Source organism: Monopterus albus, unplaced genomic scaffold, assembly GCF_001952655.1.
Source record: "Monopterus albus unplaced genomic scaffold, M_albus_1.0 scaffold98.1, whole genome shotgun sequence".
Lineage (NCBI taxonomy): Eukaryota > Metazoa > Chordata > Actinopteri > Synbranchiformes > Synbranchidae > Monopterus > Monopterus albus.
Genome location: NW_018127978.1, coordinates 431173 through 448107, shown reverse-complemented (window position 1 = coordinate 448107; position 16935 = coordinate 431173). Strand labels below are relative to the sequence as shown.

Below are 16935 nucleotides of genomic sequence, written 5' to 3'. Positions count from 1 at the left end.
CTGCTGAAGTCTCCTCCCAGCTGTATGTGTTTCCACCAGTAGCCTTGGCTCTTTGCTCTTTCCTGTTCATTAGACATCTCTTAGGTTAACCACTGACCCTGCTCCCCTCCCTCGCCATGATAAGGGAGAGTGGTTTTCTTTCCGTCCTGAACCAGCCATGGGTGATCAGAGTGCAGCTGAGAAGCCGCTGAGCCAGAGCGACCTCTGAGACTCCCGGCTGGTAGTCGTCCTTGTGCTGCACAGGCCATTGGCTGACTGATGGAGCCCACCTGGCGCATGAATACATAGAAGGTGTCTAGAAGGGCAGCAAGATATAGGAGAGTGAATGGCATAATTACAAAACCTTCATTAACCAGAATTATAACCTGGATGGGTCCTATATATCAGTGCACAGAGCTGGCATTTATTACCCTGAAGCCTCTGATTATCTCGTGACAGCCTGTGTTGAGTGATGAGGCAGGAGAAACTAATGCACATACATGATGACAAAGGATCACAGCATAAAACATATCGTCTCTCATGTGTTTTTGTCTTCTGCTCAACTTTCTCGCCAGTTTTAGCTTAATCTTCAGTGTTAAGTTAAGGTGAGCTGAGAGTCCGGGCCAACCGTCATGGCCCCTGTGCTCTTTGCTGCAGTTTTGCAACAGCGGTGTTTCACATTTAGCTTCACATTAAGCATCAATCTGTTAATATTCAGAGCCTGGTGTTTAACTTCCACCACCTTTAATGAAGAAAATCCATCACTCTGCTGCTGCTTTCTACTGCATTATGCCTCTGTTTCCACGCTCCCTTCGCCCAGTCAGTGCAAATGAGTGATGTATTATGCCTCTGTTTCCACGCTCCCTTCACCCAGTCAGTGCAAATGAGCGGAGTTCACAACAACCTGGGTGCCAAGTTAATCTGCTGTTCACTCAGAGAACCTTCACTACGTGTCCTTGTCCTGTCTCTTTCTCCACCTGCTTCCCCTGGTCCTCTCCCCCTTCTCTCTCTTCCATCTGTCCTCTCCTGCTCCTCTGGGTCATCATGTCGCCCTGTTTTCTCTTACACTGATAGAATATAATAGCCCACTGGGTCACATTTACAGCCCACTAGTTAAACATTTGTTTTGGATTGAATTCACAGGGAAGCTAATGATGATCACAAATGTCCATAATCAAGATTTAATTCAGGTAAACACAGAGTGGAGGTAATGAGCTGTGCCTTGCACCTGTGCTCCTTACTGCTTTGCTGAACATGTGCTGAGGCAAATGTGGTCTTGATAATTCAGCACAGTTATAATAGTTATTGTTATTGCTGTGCTATTAGTTCATGAAACATTAATGTCCCTAACCTGCTGCTGGACATAGACACAAGACGCAAGCTTTCCAAGGAACTTTAATGGCAATGACTGCTTCTCTCCATCAGTGAAATGAGGTCAGCAGTCAGCAGCCACAGTCCAGACTGTTCAGTGTTTGGCAGGTGTTCGCCTGACTTCCTCCACTCCGTGCTTTTAGGCACTGGTCTGAGGCCAGATCCTCTTCTTCGTGTGAGAACAAGGTCGAAGAGGTGGCGGTGGAGAAGATGTGTCTGTAACTCTGCCCCCATTTCATGTCCCAGTGATCTCACTGTTTACACACAAAAACTGAATCAGCGTACATTTCATGAGCTGTTTGAATGGGAGTGGCAGTTTTTACAGCATGTGCCTAGTGTAAATCAAACAACGCGTGTGTGCTGTCTCATTTGTGTGTGGTTTTAGTGGAAGTCACTGGGCATCATCCATGCATGTCCTGATTGGGGCTGTTAACCTCTTTGCTGTGGCCAGTAAAGGAGCGTCCAACAAAACATCCTGCTTCCTCCAGCTCAGCAGCAAACTACAGGAGCACAAACACAATACGTAGAGTCTGAAACAATCACAGAACAACGCCCCTCAGAACAAACTGCCCAGCTTTCATTGCAGGTCAAATTTCATGTGGCTGCAGTTACAGATAGGCTAAGTGTGAGATCATTTCCAGGTGTCAGCATTTCTGTCAAATTCGTTAACTTCAGGTTTCATGCAGATTCATAATTTATCTTTCTCATTATACATCCCAGAAACCTTTGAACTTTGCTGCGGTGTCACTGGGAGGCTGCTGTAAGAGGAGACTGTGATTTTGGCTTTTGTGTGGTCCCACCAATGGGAGATGGTCCCTTTTGTTGAAAGCTGTGTATCATCATGAGCCAGTAGCAGAGTGGACATGCTTTATAAAGCCAGTGGCTGTTGCTCACTATGTGGTGTGAGTTGCCAAATGTACGCATCCGGTTTTGTAAACTCAGTATTTCCATTATACAGTCCTCTTCACTGATTTGCATGGCCCCAAGATTGCTGCATTTTATAATGATACAGAAAAACTGTTAACAGGTGCTAAAGTTCTACTATTATGTTATACATATATCATCATTCTGCTCACTGAGTCAATATTCATGCTTCGTGCACAAAAACAAAACCCACTCTTTTTTTCAAGCACAACAGGTGTGTTGCATTGATCTTTAAACACTTTTTATCAGTACTTCAGTGTATTGGTTTTGTAAATTATTATCAGCGTAACTGGTCATCCTAACATCACTGCAGAACATATGCAGTTTGTGTGTAACAGTGCATATAGTTGTAGTGTAAACACCAGAATAAAGAAATAATATAATGAAGTTGTGTTTGATTACATGTCACATTTCAAAGCTGTGTGCTTTAGGTGTAATGCACAGCTGTCACAGGCTGATCTGCAGGTGTGACCTGGCCAGTAAAGCTCTGAGAATCATTCTGGTAAATGTCTGACAGACCGATCACTGGCACAAGTGAACTTGAAGGTCCTGTTTTAGTTTGCTCAGGGACAAGATGAGGTATGATGCAGAAGGTTCCTGCATAACAGAAGCAAAGCTGTTAGAGGTAAGAGAGTATTACATGGTGGAACTATGTAGCTTTGACTTGACCTCATTTTCACACGCTCACCTCAGGACTTTCATTGTAAACCTCTTCTGCAAACACTCTCTAGTCCTTGGATTATTTCTTTTCCACCAGCAGCAATCTGTCCCTGCTGATGTGACTGAGCTGAAATGCTTGATTATGTCACACACTCACACACACACACACACACCCATGGCAGGGACACACCTGGGATTAAAGCATTCAAGTCCAGATATCAGTTTAATCCTCTGGGAATTAAACAGGCGAGTAGTGAAGAGTGGGTGAGCGAGTTACAATCCAGTGTTTAGACATGCCACATACGGTCGGTTACTGACGTGTCACAGTGTGAGATGGATGACAGGTGTAGCAGCAGAAATGACTCGTAAACCAAACAGTCACTGTAAATCTGTGTTTTATACTAGCATGGCTAAATCTGAGGAAGAGTGAAAATGGCATGTATCCATAGCAGATTGTGCATCACAGCCGACATGTGATGGACAGTTGAGCTCCTCTGGTGAGACTGAGCTGGTGTCCGCTCCTGTCTCTATCAACCAGACTGGTAATCACTGCACAGTTACTGAGGCATCACTCAAATCTCTGTGGTCTAACAAAACAAGCAGAAATAAAGACGCCTATCTGTGTAGACAACTGTGTTGACTTTTGCCATGAGTGATCACAGAGGGTTAGAGGAGACAGAAAGTTGGCTTCTTAACCTCGCTGACACACAACACACGAACACGTCTGAGCCAGCTCAATGTTGGTCGCTGTTTTACAAAAGATTGTTTCTCTGGTCCACATCCTTTCTGGAGGCCATTTTCAAATAGATGTTGCCATTGTAAATACCATCTCACACAGTGTATCATCATCACCATCAGCCAGTCTCATTCCCAAATGTAGGCAGCTCAGTGTGGATGTGACACATTCTCTTATGTCGTATGTCTTGTCTGGAGGACACATCGGACATGCCAGTTCGGGGAGTGACTGTGATCAAATTGCTGCTTTTCCTGAGCATCTCGATGTGCTGATGTATGTCACCTAGTGATGACGTACATTAAGACAGTGCCAATGTGCGGGCTTACATAGAAAAACAATAAGGCTGATATTTCATGCGGTGCAGCCAGTGTGTGTTTGCATCTCCTGTTTGTGCTGCATGGAAACAGGCTGAGTGCCAAGGCGTCAAAATCTGGCAGCCCTGCACAATGCACACTGATTTATAGTTGTGTGATCATGTCAGAGAGGATGCCAGCTAAGAATGTGTTGTACAAGCTGTGATCATAACTATAGTAAATTCAGCTTTAGTGCATCATTGTTAGTGTTTGTTTGTCCGACTGGAGGAGAGGAATCACAGAGCATCTGTCTCTCTGACTCTGCTGCTATTCAGGAAGATTAGTCAGATCCCAAGAACTGGTGCAGTGTGCTTTCTCTTCCTGTCATGCACACACGCACAACCACATATACACAAACTCACACAAAACAATGGACTCATAAACACGCACCCACAGACCCATGAGTGCAGCACACAGGTCTGGAGGCCGTGCCAGCGCTCAGGTGGTGGTTTTGGCTGTGCAGCTGCTGGTGCTGCTCAGGTGGGTGTATGCAGCAGGCATGTCATGGCATTACCTTGTTGTGTGTGTGTGTTCTGCTGTAGCTGTATTACAGGAAACTAGACAACACTTAGATATTGCAAACCTCTTCCTCTCTCTATATGCCATGTCTGATGTACGCTCCAGGCCAGATGTATAACGGGGCAGTTCCCCATAATGCTATTCCATTCCATCTAAAGGCAATACTGCCATGATGGTGTGACTCTCATAATATGATTTCTTGACCATGAAAACCTTGCCCTAGCATTTAGAATCATGTTGATATTGTGTTGAAAATTACAACATTTCACTAATGGTGGGATTCTTCAGGATTTAGCTCAGTAATTTTTGAAGATGGGTCAGATCTACTGACACCTACCGAGTCAGCAGGGTTTCAGATAGAATCTGATCTTAGTTGTAAGTCTGTACCTTTATTTGTTGTCTCACAGTAGCCAGTGTTCTGTGAGCCCTATACACTTGAACATTCTGGATCTAGGGATGGACATTTCAAGCTAAAATGCTGTCTTTCACCCCCCTGAATTGCTTTAATCTGAAGAACAGCACTCTGTATTTTCCAGTTACTTATTCAATGGCAGGTGACAGCCACATACGATTCAGTTGTAAGTGCTGTCCATACATCCGTGGTCAGAGAATCCTTTTCAACACTTGTCAAACAACTGTGCAGCTCGCATACATTATCATTGTACTCTTTATCCAATCATATCAGACAATGCTCTAAAAGTGAATTTTGCACAGTACGTGTGCTTTAGTGCAGCACTTGTTTTACATAAATAGTTGCCTCATTGACCTCTGACATAGACCCAGAGGCATGTGGAAGGGCTGGAAGGTCACGGCACTTCGGGACTAGCATGGAGACCTGTGGAAACACACCATTAGTCCCCATGGTCACGGATCTTTGACAGATAGGCCGAGCCAAGAATTAAAACAGAGAGCACTTGGTTAACCACACTAAGCCAGCTGCCAAACCACACATTTTTACTGGCAGCCAGTGGAGCAGGACCCCTGGGGGAATAATGGAGCATGCTTGCTTTGTGTTACGTAGCCTGGGCTTTGAAAAGTAATGGCTTGCCACAGTGAGTTATGAAGATGGATTCCTTTGCAGCAGTTGTTTGGATACAGGAGTGGAGTTTTTATGAAAGCACTTGATTGTCTGAGTAGCGTGAGAGGCCAGTGGCATTAGAGCCAAAGCCAGAGCTCTTGCTTAAATTTCTGAAGATGATGATTAAAACATGTGGTGTGTATCACCGATCTCATTATATCACATTTTCCTTATCGGCTTTTTATCTCCTGAGACAGATCAGGTTGAGAAGCATCTCAACAAGTTCAAACACTGGATCATCAGCCCAAGTTCAGTTGAGATTTATTTGGGAGATTTGCAGTCGAGAGCTAGGCCTGATGAAGCTACCAGAGAACAGCTCCACCCTGCTCTCTGACCTGTTTCATCCAGAGGCTTTACATCGCCAGATGTAACAGCGTGTAATCCTCAGAGTTTGAGCAAATGAAAACCCGAGTTAACGGCCTGGAACTTGGCTCTAAACAGCCTGTTCCCTCTTGCTCAAATTGCAGCGCTGCTTGCGTACCTCTCTGCCATTTTTAAAGACTGTCTCCCGCTTTCATGCCCCTGACCTGCTGTGCTGGCAAAATGTATATTGTTTCTGTACTTGAAATTCACGTTGCATCGCCCACCAGATCTCTAGAGTTTATTCTGTGTTTCTGCATGATATAAAAATGTTTTATTTGGATCAAATGAGGTGTTTTACACCAAGCTTCTTCAGTCTCACTCATCAAGCAGCCAACATCATCACAGGAGGCAATGGAATCTCATGGCCTACAGATTATACAAAATGTATAAGGATATCAGTGAAATAGCAGCACAAGTTTATTTATTTGGTGTCTTGAAATCATAGACTAAGGCAGTTCACAATGCTTTACATAAGGGAAAGAAATTCAGTTCAGTTTTGTTTGTAGAGCACCAATTCAACAACCATACACACACTTACTCCTACGGGCAATTTAGAGTCGCCAGTCAACCTAAGCTGCATGTCTTTGGACTGTGGGAGGAAGCCGGAGCACCCAGGGAGAACCCACACAGGCACGGGGAGAACATGCAGACTCTGCACAGAAAGGCCCCGGGTTGGCCGGGGCTCAAACCCGGAACCTTCTTGCTGTGAGGCGACAGCGCTAAAAGACATGCCACTGGGCTGCCTAATCAACGTAAATAGATATACCCAGGTCCCAGTTTCTAAATTGTGTCGGTCTTAGCGTTCTGTGACGGCTTCACTGGGTTTGTACCACTGGCTGGAGAAAAAAGACATTTGAAAACATCCACTCGGACCTTTGCAGTGTTCTCTGACATTTTATAGATTATCATCTAATTGATTCATTGACAAAATAATCAACGGAAGTAATAGTTGCAGCCCTAATTCAAAGCCATATGGACTGAATATGGAGCTTGATCTCCTGATCATATCCACTTCAGTAGAAGCCCAAATTTGATTAGATTCTCTTACATTAACACCAAACCTGCATGGATAAAAAGCACTTTACAGAATTTCTCCCAGCATTGTTATTTTCTTTTGAATCTGAAGTGAAACCAGGCAATCTAGGCAAACCAAGAAAAGTAAAACTATCAGCCTACAATTAACACCATGTGCACATGTATATATTCAGAGAAATGAAGCACAGATGTGAAGAGAAGTCTTGGGATCCTAAGAATTGATATTTGATCATTCAGTTGAAATTCACAGGCCTCATCTATATAGTACTTGATGAGCGCCTGTCTGTTTCCTGTTATCCATGACAGTGTTCAGCTCGTGTCGGTCAGTGAACCGGGAGCACTTCCACCACATCCACAGTCCCTCTCAGTGTATTTTTGTTGTCATCACTTGACTGATCCTCTCCCTGCAAAACAATTATAGTCTCCAAACAAGCTCATATGTGAAAACTGAATTGACAGATGAAGTTTTTTCCAGTGGAAACACTCGTATTCACCTAAACTAATACCAGTTTCTTCCTTTCCCAACAACGTGGTTCTTTAAGGAAAACAAAAGGGAAAATCCATCATTCTTTTAGCCTTCAGCCCGACCTGGCACAGGCAGTTTGCTGAGTGTGCACAGAAGGATGAGGATGAGGAGGGAGGCGTGACATTTTACAGCATGACATTTTCTGAATGCGACCTGCTGTTCACAAAGAGACTTCCCTCCGGTAACATTTTCACTCCTGTCTCTTCCCACTGTATTCAACTCTGCGGCTGCTTCCCGACCCTTTTCTTTTTTAATGAAGACACCCACAGCAACCGTGTGGTTACCTAGGCTGTGGTTTGTTTACCTGGTGTCCTCGGATTGACTGTATCTGCCCATGAAGGTCAGCTCACACTGGGAGGGCGGGCGTTAAAGGTGACTGTGTGGAGGTGACCTGTTGAGTCTGACTTGACCTTTCATCTGTCACCAGCTGCAGTGTTGTTTTAGTGCACCTTTTTGTTCTTCATGTACCGATTGGACAGAGCGAGCTGCTTCACAGGTCAAAATCGTAAGGATGTAATTTTACCCCTTTGGACCGCAATGGCAACATGCGCTGATGAATGCTAATAGATAACTGCTGATGCGTTCAACCGGTACAATCAAAGGTTTCTGACTAACAGTGAAAGATGTGCAGAAAGAATAAAACCTACAGTGGTGCCAGCAAAAAGTCAATAGCATTGATACAGTGGACACCAATTCTGGGTGTAGACAGGAATGTGTTGACCTCTACAGTACTACTCCACATTTTGCTGCAGTGCTGTTGGAAGGTGCAGTGGATTCGGACATGTATGCTCTGAGTGAGCTCACGCCCCTCTGAGTTCTTTACAAAATGTAGGACTCATTTTGCAGCCAGAGGGGACCCTCTGACCAGTCCTGCACTGTCTGTAGTGGTGTTGCCCCTGTTTCACCCTCCCTGACACTGTGAGTCTGGGGTGGCAGACATAACCTCATGGTGACAAGGCGGTGGAGTCTTATCTCTGTCAGCCTTGCCTCAGTGTGGGCTGACTGTGAGCTTATCTCTGCACAAACTATATAACCCTGGACTGTTTTCTGTTGTCGGCGTTGCTGTAGCTGCTGGACTCCAGTATGTCAGTTTGCAGTTTCCCAGAGAGAGCAGTTTGCAGCAGCCTGGAGGTGGCTGACTACTCCTCAGCAGGGGGCAGGCCTGCTACCAGGCTGCCTTTAACCTGCCAGGACACTCTTGACAGCTGCAGCACACAGATAGAGACTGTTGGCTCTAGTAAACTCACTGAAAAATGCAGAAAATCAAGGTTGTATCTACATATTATTTTATTAAATTGTGGCTTATTTAATGAGATTTGGGGCAATTTATCTCTATCATCTTTTAGATATTTGACATAGTTTGTAAATAAGTTGGGTTTATTGCTTGGATTTATTTTTCACACAGTATGATATGTATGCTGGCTTTGGCAGGCTATAAATGTAGCTTTTTATTTTTTTATTTTCATAAAATGTGATGAAACATCCTGCGCTAGCAAGAAAAATATTCAGAGCATTTCTTTAAACCTTTAATCATCCCCAAGCAGCAGCCCTGAAACGCCATCATGGTTACACTTGGGATGTTTCTCCTTTTTGTACAAAATGCACACTAGTGTTGAGCCTTTCTCAGAATTTGTGGAACTTTTATGTGTGGAAATGTTTAGATTTTCCTCAGTACTTTGCAGTGGCGTGAAGGTTTTGCTCATGGTTTCTGCAAAGGTCAGAGCTTGTGACCTGGCTGGCTGATACAGCTGAACTGTGCTGCATGAATGGTTCTGCTGTGCTGGCCGTGCAATGAGGACAGAAAGTTCTTGCTCTGTGTGTGTGAAAGCTCTTCACGGTGCGGTTGTTCGCTTTGTTTCACTACATCTGCCATCGGTTCAGAGGTTATAATATAGTCGGCTGTTCCTGTGTTGGTGTGGTTGCCTTTAACAACAGCTGTGAGGCAGAGGTGATGCTGTCCTGATACTGATTAACCATAAAATGCTGTTCCTCTGCACAGACACCGGTCTGACCGGGAACACCACGAACACAGAAGCCATCAGTCTGTCTCGACCTATGGTTCCAGATCCAAAGCACTAATGGTTTTCTGTGAACTGCGAGTGGCATGTGGCGTATTATATCTGTACCAGCTTCCCCAAATACAACGACAGTATGTGTGCGCTTATGTCGTTCATAAGTACGTGAAGGAATTTGAGGGAACGTTTAGTCCACTTGAAGTGTCATCAAGAAGAAGTGGCTGCTTGTATTGGAGTAAACATTCTCACAGTTTGTAATGCCAAATGCATTTTTAGCTGCTCTGTGTTCGGTCTGACACGAGTTTGACCTGTGCTTGTTTTTTGCAAACCATAAATTCATGTCAGGATGGGAGTGAGAGTTTTAACGTGGTGTTTAAACTCATTAACTCATTGAGTTCTCTTGGTGTAATATTGGCAATGGGATTTGGGTTTTATTTTAGTTTTCATTTTTGGCTTTTGCTTTTGGAATTCTTTCTTTGCATGTGGACAAACAGTTTTCTAGGCACCACAGCTGGCGACAGCACGGCTCACTTCACACTCTTCTCCTCCCCTTCCTTTTATTTTTCTTTCTCTGTCATATTTCGCCCTTCTCCTTTGCCTTGAGCGCCCTGACCTGGCTCGAACACAGCTGGGACACATCAGCACATGTATTCACACACACACACACACTCTCACACTGAGCTCTGATGCAACCCTCAATCCCGTGCTGACAAAACGGAAGCAGGTATGAGGCCATGTGCTCAGACACACAAATCTGATGATGTAACAGCGGCTCGAGGCAGGCTGTTACCTGTTTCCAACTCCAACACACACTCCACTAGCCATATAGAAATACTGTATACTATAATAGGGGTGAAATGAACAATTGGCTTAGTCGATTAAATCAATGTCCAAATTAGTTGCCAACAAATGTAATTGTTGATTAGTTGGTGACATCACGTTTTTCTAGCGTCCTTTTCCAGCTCTCTTGAGCCAAGCATCTCCGCTGCTCTCGGCTCCCCACACACAATGGGATAAATACGGGATGAAATAAAATAATCTTACAGCTCTTCTAGACAAAAGTTCCTGCGCTGATCCAGGGGGCTTGAGGCATTATGGCTTACCGGTGTGAAGGGAATAATAGCATGGTACCAGAAAATATCAGACAGCACTTGTTCTGAAGTTCCTTTACTTTTTATTTAGTGTCCACCTGAGAAGCTAAAGAGTTACCCATCAATTTGGGAAGCAGTCGGTACAAGCTGTTCTGTGAGTGTATTGTCTGCTCAGCAGTGTGCGGCCAGCCCTGTAGCCTGAGGTCAGCCACCAGAACCAGGTGTGCAGCATTATCAAGGACCCACTGTACACATCTTTTAAGAAAAACTTTTACTCAACATTGAGGCATATGGGGGGTTGATAAGAAACACAGAGGTACACAATGTTACACTGCCTTTCAAAGGTTTTAGGACACCTTCGTGTTCCCAGGTGTTATCAGTGTAACTTTCTACAGCTGAAATCGGACACAGTTGGGACAGACAGCTCTGCTGCAGATGTTCCCACAGATGTGTTGCACCTGTAGTTTGCTTCACTTTCACTCTGAACCCTGTGCTGCTCTTCCATCACTGTTCTTTCCTCCTCCACAGCCTGGAGCTGTTTGTGGCCATCTCTTGTTTTCCAACTCTGCCTTTGTTGCTGTCAGTCAGACCTGTAGGAACTGTTGGCATCAAGGCTTCATTTACTTCACTGCTGCAGAAAAGATGGAAGTTCACCTGCTACTGGATCCCTGAGAAGGGCCCTGGGTTATATGACAGTTACACAGTTTTAGTTTCTGGTGTCTTTTGTTTTTACCTCTGACAGTTTATGTCTTAGCTTTGTATTCACTGGACTATTTAAATGTCAATAGAAAGTGGGAAAACTGGGGGTGTTCTAAAACTTCTGACCGGTAGTGTATCTTAATAGTGGACATCAGACAGCTTAAGAGTCCTGAAGAAGCAAAGGATGATGGTTTCCAGAGGAGAAGCTACTGTCACCACAGTGCAAATTACACTGGACACATACATTATACACCATTTAAGTGCCTTTGTTTAGAGCCCAAATCCAGCCACCCCCTGAGGAATGAGAGAGCACTAACGAGCTGTGTTGATGGAAAATTAAACCTAGGCGACAAATAAAAAGCAGTCATGGGTGTGTAAAAGAATAATGTAAGTTTGGCAGTTTGACAAGGTCTGACTCATGTCAAAACAGTCATGTAACTGCATGGCCCCCTGACTCCAACATTAGTCAGTGACTGACAATAAAGTCATGTGCACAGATGGTTCCCTGTGGTTTTCCTTCGGAGCCTCTGCAGCCAGATTGTCTTGGCACACTGAAGACGATGGAGGCCAGTAGCTGTTTGGGAAGTAGGAAATCAAGTTGACAGCACATTCAATCCTCTGAAAATGGTCTGCACTAATAATGAAGTCATATTTTATTATTTTACCAGAGACAAATAAACCCCCTTTTCAAGGGAGGTGGCTGTGGTGAGGTAGAGCAGTTGTCCCTTAACTGTAAGGTGAGTGGTTTGATTCCTGTTCTCCCCAGTCCACATGTCCAAGTGTCCCTGGGCAAGACGCTGAACCCCAAGTTGCTCCCGATCGCGCGCTGTGTGTGTGTGTGTGTGTGTGTGTGTGTGTGTGTGTGTGTGTGTGTATGTGTGTGTGTGTGTGTGTGTGTGTGTATGTGTATGTGAGCTGGCACCGCAGATGGCTTCCTTGGTTATGTCTCCGGAGACAAATTCCCTGTGTGTGTAATGTACCTGGCCAGTAAAAAGAGATCATCATTATAAACTCTGGACAGTTTAGAGTAATAATTGTCCTGTTCACACTCGTTATTTCTTCAAGATAATTATAGCTACCCAGGGCCGACTGGGTAACTTACCCATATGTCTTGCACTTCATTTTAGTAATTTCACAACTTTTCTAGAACTTGGAGTTATTATTGCTGAGTGCAGTGCAGAGTGAAATGACAGCCTAGCCTGCAGAACTGAGATCCAGGCTGTAATAAAGCAGACAGAGCAGAGCTCCAGGAACGTCCTAGTACTAAGGCTCAGCATTGACAGATTTCTGTGGAATTTCTCTGATTTCCTCTGTTCACACATGGATTTGTTATCACATCTTTACAGTAAACTCATCTGGCAGCAAGAACAACATCTGAAACTTCCAAATAAAAAACCCCATTGCTGAATGTTGAACTCTGCCTTCACTGTGCTCTGCTCAGATGCTGAGGCAACACCCTTCTCCAGTGGCCAGCCCACACACCTGTCCTCTGACATGGTGCTGTTTCCTTACTAAACCAGCTAACAAAGACGACTCCAACAACAGACTGACTGTTGAGGCCTTCCTTCCACGTGGTGCACTTTGCAGTGTAATGCCTAATCATCTGCTCTACCTCCCCGAGCTCTGCTTTTGCATTTGCTGCATTAAAATTCACTTATCAGCCAGCAGGGATTATGCAGCACTTCTTCAGCCATGAGCTCATTGAATCATCAGAGCCAGGAGAGGTTTTAAATCATGTTTTGGATCATTTGCCGTCTTTTGCTGCCAGAAAAGCAATACACAAGTTTGATTGAGGCTCTGTTTTTGCTGCGCTAGCCGCAGCTGCAGTGAACTTATGAAACTGCTGGAGGGCTGCTCTGCTGATGAGTAGATCTGTCGCTGGGAGAATTCAACTTGTTTAGCCTGCGTGATGCACCAAATGACCGCTGACGTGATCTGCCTCCATTAAATACGCTATCTTAGTATTCTCTGTGTGTCTTTGTGAGAGAGCGCCACGACACCGAGCTCAGCCGGGAGCTCGGTTTTAGCCCCATGGGCTGAGAGACTGTTGATATGCATGTTACATGGAAATTTGCTGCAGCTCTTCTGGAGACATGAAACAAGATGAATGTTGGCCCAGATTTGAGGCAGCAGGGACACAAGTCTGGGGAAAGCTCAACAAGGAAGTGAGGAAAGGAGAAGAGGAATATGAGAACCTGGTTTTACTTCCCTTTTGGTGTGAGGGAAGAGAATGATACATCAGCCATTTGTTTTGGGGTGTTTTTTAAATCACTCTAACAAATCCCTTTGTGAAAGTTTATTTAACCTGAGATATTTTTGCATCAGAGAAAAGCTGGGTCACAAATGACTTATTCCCTGGTGAGCACTTTGAGGGCTCATCAGTGAGACAGTCTTCATCTTGGTTCTGGTTCTTTCTCTCCAAAGTCTCAGAGTTTCCTCTTTCTGAACCAGTTTAGGACTGTTCTAGTCTTCTTTTGGCTTTTTGAGCTTCAGTCACTCTCAGAATCCCCCTTTCCAATAACCTGACAGCATCCGAACATGCCAGCTTCGTGTCTGAATGAGCACCTTTGACATTTTTCTGTAAAAGTCATGACAGCAATCTTACTAGGTTGGACCTGTAGTAACGCTTATGCATCACTTTCAGCACAGAGCATGTCTGAACCATATGCAGTCACATTGACAGATAGGCATGTACAAAATTATGATGTACTGATGTAGGATGTTACGCTGTGCAGAGCTTAACAAGCACAACACTCCTGGTGTCTGCGCATGTCTCTTGTTGGTCTTTGTGAGCTGCTTCGCTAACTAAAATCACGATTGTTCCGGAGGGTGTCCTAACCAGCAGTAACACACTCGCACTCCTCTGTCATGGTGTAGTAAGTAAACTCTGGCTTCATATATTATACATCACTCGAGCCACTCAAACTAACTTATGAAGCCAATGTTAGCTTGTTTCAGATACATTCTGCCTGCAAACGGTGTCACTTCAGTGAAAGTTACACATCAAATGAAACGTCTGTTTTAGTAAACACCTGTCTGAAATCATGGATTCAGAGTCCGTCAACAAAAATTACTGTGCAACTATTCTAATAAATCATTTTTTCTGAACACATATCTAGGAGGTTGTGATGGGACTTTTATGCCATTTCTTTGATGTTTTATTAAGAAAATAACCAGCAGATTAATGTATAATGAGCATGATTTGATTTGGAGCCCTAGTGCTGTGCTGCAGTGCAAAGCTTGACAGCCAAAGAAGCAGTAACCAACCAGGGGGAGGCTTAATGCACGCTCACTTAGCAGCTCATCAAGTTTTAATACTGCCAGGTGTCAGAGACCTCAGCAGGCAAAGCACCAGAGTGTCTCTGCTCACTTTACCATTCGGCACACTGTGGCTCGTTCTGTTGCTGAAGTTATGACTGACTGTGCCGTTATAACAGTGTCAGTGTTTTCCTGCAGCTGGTGTGTCAAAGAATAAACAGAGAATCAGAACGGGGTCACTCCAAGTTGCCTTAATTGGTAGCAACTCTCTGGATCAGCCCACACAGATATTGCACTGCAGTGTAAATACAACACAGTCCTGTCCTCATGTGACCATGTGAGTGCAGTGGAGTTTGTCTTGTAGACTCAGTATGCGGGTGTGTTTGCTTTTAGATAACCTGGTGCAGGATGGACTGAGCACTGTAAATTTGTTTGTCTTCTTACTGGCCTTTGTAGACCTACAGGGGAGACATCTATGTGTTAACGTGTGTTCTGCTAGGTGAGAACAAGGTTTAAGTTGTAATGTGGAAGCGTGTCACTCTGCTTTTATACTCTGAGGAGTGCAGTGTGTGTTGATAGCAGTGTGTGTTGAAGCTGATTCACTGACTGTGTGTATGGTGACAGCTGCGATACATCACAGTCAGTGCACACACACACACACACACACACACACACACACACACACACACACAGATATCTTAGCTGTTTTCCAAGTTAGTACATTTCATTTTCAGTGTGTACAAGCAGCTCAGTGTAATGACCCCCTCCCACAGCAGATGACCGCGTGTCTGCCACCTGCTGATTAAAACAGGAGTTGCAGGAGGCAGCCAGACTGCAGCTCTCAGCAGGTATTAATGTGACTCTCTTCTCCCCAGAGGCATCTTGCCATCAGCTGCACAGGCTCATAGTAAGTCCACCTGTCAAACAACAGTATTACATGACAGTTAGACTGATGGTGGACGGGTGCTCTGGTCACATGATTAAATGAGAATGCAGTATATGTATGTTTTCTGGATCAAGACTGTTTTTTGTGTCTTTGTCATAAAATGAATTGACCAATCATGTTAAATTTTCTAGATTAAGTAAAATGCACACTTCTGTCTGGTTATTTCATCCATAAACTGCTTTCTGACAGGTTTTTCTGACTTTGCAGTATAGAGCATAAACCGTGAGAGAGGATTTGCCCACGTCGCCACCTCTTCTGCTCAGTGAACACTGGCCTTCGTGGCTCCAGCTGAAGTACGAGGCTGTTTTCTGGCTCACTAAGCATGAGGCTGTGATCATAGCTGCTCTGACATGAAGAGAGGCAGCACTTATCCATTAGATTCATATGTTAATGTGATGCAGAAGTACTGAGTGTTCACTTAGGGCTTGTTGCAGTTCATCTACTCCAGCCTCAGTTAATGGATTCAGGTTTAACAAGATTACACCACATGCGTGAGTGTGTGTTTGTTTATGGGTGTTTATCACTGTGTTTTAGTGGCTTTGAGGGGAGCAGATGGTCCTGGTTTTGCTGGTGAGGATTAATGGAAGCTGTCATTAAGCATCTTGCGTACAGGTAGCCATTAGGGACGTGGGTGTGGGTTAACACGCGCCGCCCAGATGTTTGTGGAAAAGTCTCGTCAAGGACTGGTCCGCTGGCAGCCGAGAGGAGAAATGAGTCCAGGCAAGCCTTGTTTCCATGGCAGTGGTGTTTCCAAAACCAACCAGAGCCCCCCACACAGACGCTGTGTGTGTGTGTGTGTGTGTGTGTGTGTGTGTGTGTTGGATGTAATGTATTTTCTACAGTGTCTATTAGGAAAGTTAGGTATGTTGACTAAATGCAGAAGCACCTTTTTTTTAATTGCACTGCCAAGCTGAATGATAAATCAGCGCAGAGCTTCTTCTGGAGGATTGTCTGTCAGTTAATAGCATCGACCTCGCTGAATGCCTCTTTCGCTGCTACCTGCACTGGGAGCACCTGTTGGCTCCTGGTGCCTGGTGTTAGATCACCTTCCTCCTTGCATTAAAGTATTCTCAAACATTTTCCTGCATGGTGCGGCATTACTGAGTTTTGTGACAGTATATACATGTCCTACAGCTGTCGGTTTTGATGCCCTACCTTGATGAAGCATCAGCTGTAAACTGTGTTGAAATATAATTTGGAACATTGTAGAACAGAGTTTAATGAGTTTTCTTTTCTCTCTTCACCTTCTCTGTCTCTCCAGAAGGAGTTTGCAGTGCCCCCTCCTCTCCTCTTCAGGAAGCTGAGCAATCCCGACCTGTCGCCTGCAGCATCCACTGCCACGCGGTCCAAACTTCACCGACAGCTTAGTCAGGATGAGAGCC

At 44.6% G+C, this 16935-nt stretch overlaps 1 long non-coding RNA gene across 1 annotated transcript in view; it reads left to right on the top strand.

Annotated features, from left to right (window-relative positions):
- Positions 1-16929, top strand: part of LOC109965219 (uncharacterized) — a 22777-nt gene extending 5848 nt beyond the window's left edge. Inside the window, exon 3 of the long non-coding RNA XR_002275610.1 lies at positions 16815-16929. This is a non-coding gene — a long non-coding RNA (uncharacterized LOC109965219). The remainder of the gene's footprint in view (positions 1-16814) is intronic.
- The last annotated feature ends 6 nt before the right edge of the window (positions 16930-16935 follow it).